We start from the raw sequence: 8,334 nt of genomic DNA, 5'->3' as shown, positions 1-8,334 counted from the left end.
TTTTCTGCATTAATATCATTCCAATGTAGTAGCTCATACAGTGGACTTCTCACCTACTATATTTAATATATACATTCAGATTAGTCCTTTTTGTAATAAAAATACAATATCATCTTTTGGAAACTTTGCTATTTGCTTTCTTGATTATGCCTTTATATATTTATATTTATAAATCTGGCAGAAGAATGTAAAATGAAGAAAGACCCACTCCTGTTTTCAGACTTACTGTTTGTCCCAAACACTCAGTATTTTCTTCCTAGTGTCCTTTAATGCACCATTCCAATATACCTATGCTATTAATAATTAACACTGCATATAGGAGAAACAGTGCTCTGAATGACATACAGCAGCAAATCAAACCTCAGCGCTTGCTCCTAAGATGAGCATCATGGGTGCAGAATCATTAATGCCCTTGAAAAAGTGAAAATCAGAATGATTTCACAATCATATTTCACAGGCCAGTTCACTGGCACTGTAAGTCATTTCTCGGCAGAATGAGGGTGGAGACACTTGTCTCTATGTGAGAAAAATGAAAGTGCCATTTTTGACACGTTTCTAAAAATTTTCTTCAAATCTCAGACTTGGCCAAGTCTGTAACCTGGAATGCCATTTAAACTTAGAAATCCCTTAGTGCACCACATTCATTTGATACCAAATCTCAGAGGGTGTAAGTGACTTTTGCAAAGTCATGATACTACATGGTCATAGACCCGAGCCAAGGACCCAATCTGACTCCCAGCACAGTGCTCTTACCACTCCATGGTGATAACTCCTACTATTTCTCCAGCTCTACCAACTGACAATACTTAATATCCTTTTCCACAGCGTTGTCACCCCCAAACAGTAAGTAAACTGACATTCGAGGCTGTGAGGGCAAAATTATGGGAAGTTGGAACACAGAAGCTGGTTTTTTTATGGGATTTTCCTAATTTTCCCTCTCTATTTGACTTTTTAAGTGAATCACACTTTTCTTCCTGTAACTCTCCAATTCAGGTATGATATTTGAAGTGGGTCATGTTATACACCTCCCTGTCCCCTTCCATCAAAAACTTAACCTTTTCATTATTCAACATGAGCCTACTATTACAGCCATGAGAAATATTTTCCCAAAAACAATAGGTGCTACATGTCATGTTCTTTGATGTTCCTGTAAAGTTTATCTTAATCCTTAAGTGTACTTTCTTGAAAGCCCATTTCAATAATCAACACCCCACCCCATTAAATATCTTAGAAGTAACTCCACACATATGCAAATACTACAGCTATTGTAGATGTCTTTTGGTTAAAATTCAATTGAAGATTATTATCAATAATAACAATGACAGCAATAAAACGAGAAAAATAATGCATGTTAATCATATATGTAAATAGGGACAAAAGGTTTAGCTTAAGAGGGATGGCATATATTTATTAAATACATAAGGATTTCATTATTAGAGGACAGACTTCTGATATCAAATGCAAAATATCTGAAGTTCAAACTTGCTTGGGAAAAGTCACTCTTGGGGTGAATGTAAAGACTATATTCTAGTTAATAATGGCTTCAGTTAATTATAAACCTTTTAATTAATAAACAACTCAAAGTTATGATATCGGTGTAAATAGAAAACCAGTCATCTTATTTGCCGATTCTTTTTTTAAAATTTAAATATCAGCCAGAATTATGGTCATTTGTAATGACATAGATAGCTTATGTTCACATACATTTATTCTTAATATTCTGATATGTTAAAAACCAGTTTAATGAACATAAAATAGAGAATACAAATAAAAAATTAAAGTAAGAAAATTAGCATTTTTGTTACATGATATTTTGCTCTTATTTATACATTATAATATTTTCTGTAGCTTGTTCACATGTTGTTCACGCAAGTAGGATGTGCATCTCCAAACATTAGAGATCAGAGCTCTGCATAAAGTTAGTGTTTGATATGTGAAATACGAATATTAAAAGCTTTTCAAAAATTGTTAAATAACTGTAGCATTTCAGAATTTTCTGGGTTTTATTTGCTACCCAAGAAAGAGCTAGCAATTTGTTAGAATTAAGAAGCACTTATCAGTAAATAATTATTCTCTCTAGTATTCACATGAGAGTGGCCGAAGAATGTGATGCCATCATTGCGACAGCCTGACTTCACACCTCCTCCTGACAAGATCCCAATTTGAGGGTCTGCTTCAGCTTTTGGATTAGAAAAGTCCACAGTTTTCTGTGGTCATTTGTACCTCATCATTTCAACTGTGAGCAAAAGAGAGACCTGAAAGGGAGCTGACATTTTCTCAAGAGAGCATCAGATGTAATGAATCAGATTTACCTCAATATCTCACTTTCTTAGGAATATTTAGTCATTTCTCTGCTACAGCAAATGCAATTGATTGGAAAGCAACTGAGAAATGAGACTAAACACATTTTCTGTGGAGTAAAATGTTTCTAAATATTCCATTTTACTGACACTGAAATGCTAAACAGCTCAAATTTTTCTTAATCTGGATTGGAAAATAACTTTTGCATTTCCCCCAAATTTTTCCTAAGATGGTTGTTATTTTGTAATTTTAATATTGATCTTTACCTGTATATAGAGAAGGGCTCATTTTATAAGTTGTTTGAGCAAATAACAATATATGTATTGCTCACTCTAAGCAAATTTGATAGATTATGAGATTCAAGATTAACAGTCAGATACATTATGGGTGATTAATGCATGACAAAGGATTAAACACAAGATTTATTTTAAAATTATGCACATATAATATGCTTTTATAGACAGCAATACCATTACACACAACTTCCAATGAGACAGAAACAATGTAAGAATGTGCCTATCCTAAAATTTTAAAAAAATGAGAATTTAATAAGGATTTCAGAAAAGTAACTTTAGGTTCTTTTTCTTCTCTTTCATTGGCTGACATTTTTTCAGGTATACAATTATCATGTGAATGAAAACTCTAGTTCATGGCACATGGTAAATGTTCAGTAAACAAATGTTAATTTAAAAGCTGAATAACGAAACTTGAAAAAATTATTTATTTAAATAAGAAAATGTTTATAATCTAAGTAATACTTGTGCTGTTGTATAAAAATCATTTCCTCATTTGAAAATAGTTTTGTGTTATGCTTAATATTACACACCTTTGCCTATATGTGACTGTAAAATAACAGCTCTTTACTTTAGAGGCATTCCAAAGCTGCAGTTTAAGTTGATATTACATATGCATATCCTTCTGCTTTGAAGAGAATCAATTTTTCATGTAAAAGCAACTTTACCAACAACACCAATACCAACACCTTCATCAGCTTATTTCCTGAACCGTTGCAATAGCTCTTTACCTGATACTCTTCCCTCTAATCTCCCCCTACTCCAATTCAACTTCCCACTGAATACCAGGTTAACCTTCCCAAGATCCTTCATGTAATACATTTTAATATATTTTAAAATAAAAAACATCATCTATATTGCTAGAGGGTATACATTAATTTTTATAGTCCCCTCAATTTTCTGTGATACAAAGGTATGGGGTTGGGATAGATGGAGATTATGAGAGACAGCAAGTATAATTTCATCACAGAGAGAAATAATAAAATATTGTATTTCTGAGTTAACTAAACTAACCAAAAAGAATAATTCTTAGTATCTCAGAATATTCCTATAACTTACATAATAAATCTGCTTACTCATTTCTGTTCTCCCTACCTCCAAAAGTGTGATTGCAGTCAACTAAAACTGTACATAGGGATAAATATCCATAAAATAGTTGACTTCATGCATGTACACATACATCCACAGAAATATACTGTAGTGGTTTATGGCAAATTAAGTAATGAATTTAACTAAAACCTATGGAGTTTTTTTAAGAGTTTAAAAAACTCCTATGAGCCACTAGTCAATTGCTTATTCTTTCAGTTCCGAATTCATAGCTAACAGTGTTTTCACTTACTATTATCTCTCTTGTTCTGTCTCTCTGGGTCTCTTTTATTTATAGCTCAGAGTGTGAATCACACGATAGGAAACAGGGCAGTTTTTGTTCTTGGAAAAATTGCTTTCTGATCTTTTAAGCATGATAGTGATTAATTTATAAAAGCCTTTTGTCTGGATAGCTCAATTTTATTTTTATTCCATTAAGGTTCTGCAAGCATTTTTTTGTTGTTATTGTTCACAGAATAATAGAAAAAATGATGTAAATGCAAAAAATTATTCTTAAAGAAATGAAATAATGGCCTATTTTAGAAAGATCAGAAGCCTTCCTGATGGGGGGGGAGGATATATATAATACATTTAGTATAAATTAAATACAAAGGTTATATTTAAAATAGGTAGCAATCTGGGAAAACTTCACTGTTGAGGTAAAATAAGTGCATTTATTAATACAATTTTAAAGGTCCTTTATTCTAAAATACTAATATAGACTTTTCTCCAAACTCTTACATCCTCAACTAGTAAAAAGCATATTTTATGATTTTCTGTTTCCAGTTTCTGTCTATTTCCTCACTTACAGCAATATTGTGAGGTCTCTTTAAAGCTAATACTCTTGTAGAAAATTTCACACATGCACACACAAAACATTTTTTAAACCTAGTATTTAAAAACATCAACTGCATCTAATCAAGTCAGGTTGATTCTTCAGAGGCTGAATACTATAATGGTTAAGATTATGGGCTCTGAGTTTGAATCCTAAATGTTTCACTTACTAATTACTTACTTTAGGCATTAGATTAACCTCTTCGTGCCTCATCTTTCCTCATCTGAAAAACAAGACTTTATGTATAATAGCATATAACTATAAAAGATTACATGGAAAGAACAGTGCTGCCACATGGTATGTGCTCACTACATTTTACTTATTATTTATATCAGCCTGGAAAATTTTTGTTTAATAATTAATTCTATGTGTTCAGGGATTATCTTTCTAACTAACTTTGCCTACTTTTACTAAGTGCCTTATGTAAGCAAAGGCTTGGTAAGTATTTTAATGATGATAGAGAAGAAAATTATCATCATTTAGGCTCAGTAATCTAGGAAATTGATTTAAGCCATAGTATCATACATAGTAAAGCAATATTTCTTTTTTTTCAAGAGAATGAAATCATTTATTGATTACACATGATAATGGATTATACACAAACTTTATTCCCATCTATAATTTTACCTGGTACAATTATTCAATTTAGATATATTGCATAGGATGTGCCAACAATCATTTTTATAATCATTAATTCCATGATTTTGCTTGGGTAATCTCTTTTAATGGTAAACTTGAGGTCACAACAGTAACTATCAATTCAACTACACCAAGGTTTCTAAAGACAATGGCTTCTCCACCCAAGCAGGTTGTGTGTAAATTCCAAATAGAACCTAGCATCACCCTGAAGGAATTCTAACTTCACACTGTTCAGGAAATTTACCAAGATGGCTTCAGAGTGGACTAACTTTACATAGCACATTAAAAAAAGACATTCATTCTGTGTCATGATTAGACTATTACATTTAGCAATCAACAGCATGGGTGCAAATATATGTGTGTGTGTGTGTGTGTGTACACATATACATATATAACCTTTGTTGGAATGCTTTACACTTTCCACAGAACAGAAACTAAAATAACCTGTTATACAATTAGTCACAAATATAGTCCTCGAGGTTTTTGCCCATACACATGAGCATTTATTTAAAACATGTCTTCTCTGTACAGCTGGGCCCTGCCACCACTGTGGTTGGCTGAGTTCACAAAACTGTTATAACCTATAGCTTTCCTGTCACTTCTCTGGCTTTCCTCTCCTGCTAAACTTTGTTTCCTAATTAAAATCTTCTGCCACTGCCATAGCTACTGCTGCTACTGGAACTGCCATAGCTACCTAGGTTTAGTGGTTTGGCAAAGTATTGGCCTCCACCATCATAGGGGCCAGAGCTTCTGTCTCTAAAGTTTCCTCCCATCAGGGTCCAAAATTTGAAGACTGATTGTTGTAATTGCCAAAATCATTGTAGCTTCCACCACCTCCAAAATTGCTTCCATCATTACCAAATCCATTAGAGCCATCCCCACTGCCACCATATCCACCACCACCACCATGGCTGCCACCAAAGCCACCATGACCACTGAAGTTTCCTCCATGACCAAAGCTGTCATTCCCACCAAAACCACCTCCACGACCACAACCAAAGTTTCCAGAACCACTTCGACCTCTTTGGCTGGAAGAAGCACTACTGCTTTGACCGGGCTTTCCTAACTTCACAATTGTGGCCATTCACAGTATGGTATTTCTGAATGACAGTCTTATCCACTGAATCATGGTCATCAGTGGTTACAAAGTCAAAGTCCCTTTCCTTGCCATTGCCTCAGTCAGTCATGATTTCAATCACTTAAATTTTTCTACGCTGTTCAAAATCATCTCTTAGGTGATGTTCTTCAGCGTCTTCTTTAATGCCACCAACAACTATCTTTTCCACAGTTAAATGGGCACCTGGTCTTTGAGAATCTCCTCTTGAGACAGCTCTCTTTGGTTCCACAACTTTCCATCCACCTTGTGTGGCCTTGCATTCATGGCTGCATCCACCTCCTCCACAGTGGCATAGGTGGCAAACCCAAAGCCCATGGCGTGCTTGGTGTTTGGATCTCTCATTACCACACAGTCTGTGAGCGTTCCCCATTGCTCAAAATGGCTCCTCAGGCTCTCACCAGTAGTTTCAAAGCTCAACCCTCCAATGAAGAGTTTCCTCAGCTGTTTGGGCTCTTTAGGAGACTCTGACTTAGACATGACAGCAGGGAGAAGAGAGACTTCAACGATGCTTCCTTGGCGGTGTCCACGGTCAGAAAGGAGCAAGTTGATGAACATATCTCAGCAATATTTCTTAATATTTGAAAAAGTTATGTGTTTTCGCAGATTATTTTTTCTCTCCTATTAAAAATTTCATTTAGAACTTTTTTTTCAAGTGTTTCTTTCACACTAGTGCTGATTTTCAGTAAAACTATGGCTATTATCTCTACTTCAACAGGCAATGTTTTCACACATCACATTCTCAGAATCTATATATTGATGACTTTTAAAGAAAATATTTTAGCTATCTCTTAAGAAAAACAATATTAAAACTGAGGTGACTGACCAGGCACAGAGGCTCATGCCTGTAATGCCAGTGTTTTGGGAGGCCAAGTCAGGAGGATTGCTTTAGGCCAGGAGTTTGAGACCAGCCTGGACAACATAGTGAGACTCTGTCTCTACAAAAGATAAGAAAAATTAGCCAGATGTGGTAGTGTGCATCTGTAGGCCTAGCTACTCAGGAGGCAAGATCACTTGAACCCAGGAGTTTGAAGTCATATGAGCCATGATCATGTCACTGGATCCCAGTGTGGCCAAAAGAGAGAGACCCTGTCTCTAAAAGACAAAACAAAACAAAATCACAAAAAACTAAGTGATTAAAGACTACAAATTGGAAGAAAATATATTCAAGCCTGCAAATGAAAATAAGACACTCGGTGACTTAAAAGACGGACGGGCATGGGAAGCACAGATAGGCAAAAGGACCTTTGAGCCATTGCTCAAAAACACACAACTTGTTTTATTGAATAAATCACTATTTCTTTGAAGTTTAAAATGTGTCATGTTAGGCACAGTTGGAAAATTTGAATATTTTAAAAATATTTCAGGTCATTTTGCATTTTTATTCCAGAAGCAAACACAAAAACTTTAATTTGATGTTGAAAAACCATAATGGGCACAAATCTCAATCCTTTTAGCAAAGATTAGATTTTTAGATTTAGTGTGTAGGAAATGCAAGAGAAAAAAAGTTTTCTAGTGTATCAAACTGTTATTTTTTTATTTTTCTTCAAGAGTATTAAAGGTTTTCACTATGGAATCTCTAGTTCAATGATATCTGAATTACCAGAAAAATATATGTAAAGTCACTGGAGGACTTTGAAAGCAAAGATATGAGATACAAACCCATTTTAAGCCTGCAGATGACCTGAGGGTTTATAGAACATTATTCAGTAATGTTTAGTATTTCATTGTGCCAGTTTCCTTAGAAAACACTTACGCAGTGTAAATGGCATATCTAAGAGAAAACTGTAGCTGTTCACAAACGAAGGTGGATTTACCTTTTTAATAACTTCAAAATTCCCAAACTCTAACCATTTTATGATTTTAAAATACCAGTGCTCATCTCCAACAGTCACAGAGTTACTGAGGATTAAGTGTTGAAAAACGTTGTGCTAGGATTTTGAAAGGTGCTTCGATTCATTTTTTGGACATTTCTATCTCTGGGGAGACAGTGGGGAAGAACAGTGTTGTTGAGAGACAGAGATAGTGACTGCAGATGGCAGGATGAGCAGGGAGGTGACTGCCCA

At 34.7% G+C, this 8,334-nt stretch overlaps 1 pseudogene; it reads right to left on the bottom strand.

Moving 5' to 3' along the window:
* Positions 1–5,792: 5,792 nt before the first annotated feature.
* Positions 5,793–6,748, bottom strand: LOC112619784 (annotated as a pseudogene).
* Positions 6,749–8,334: the final 1,586 nt, after the last annotated feature.

The sequence above is a fragment of the Theropithecus gelada genome, chromosome 2 (genome assembly GCF_003255815.1).
Source record: "Theropithecus gelada isolate Dixy chromosome 2, Tgel_1.0, whole genome shotgun sequence".
NCBI lineage: Eukaryota > Metazoa > Chordata > Mammalia > Primates > Cercopithecidae > Theropithecus > Theropithecus gelada.
This window is presented reverse-complemented; position numbering and strand designations above follow the sequence as displayed.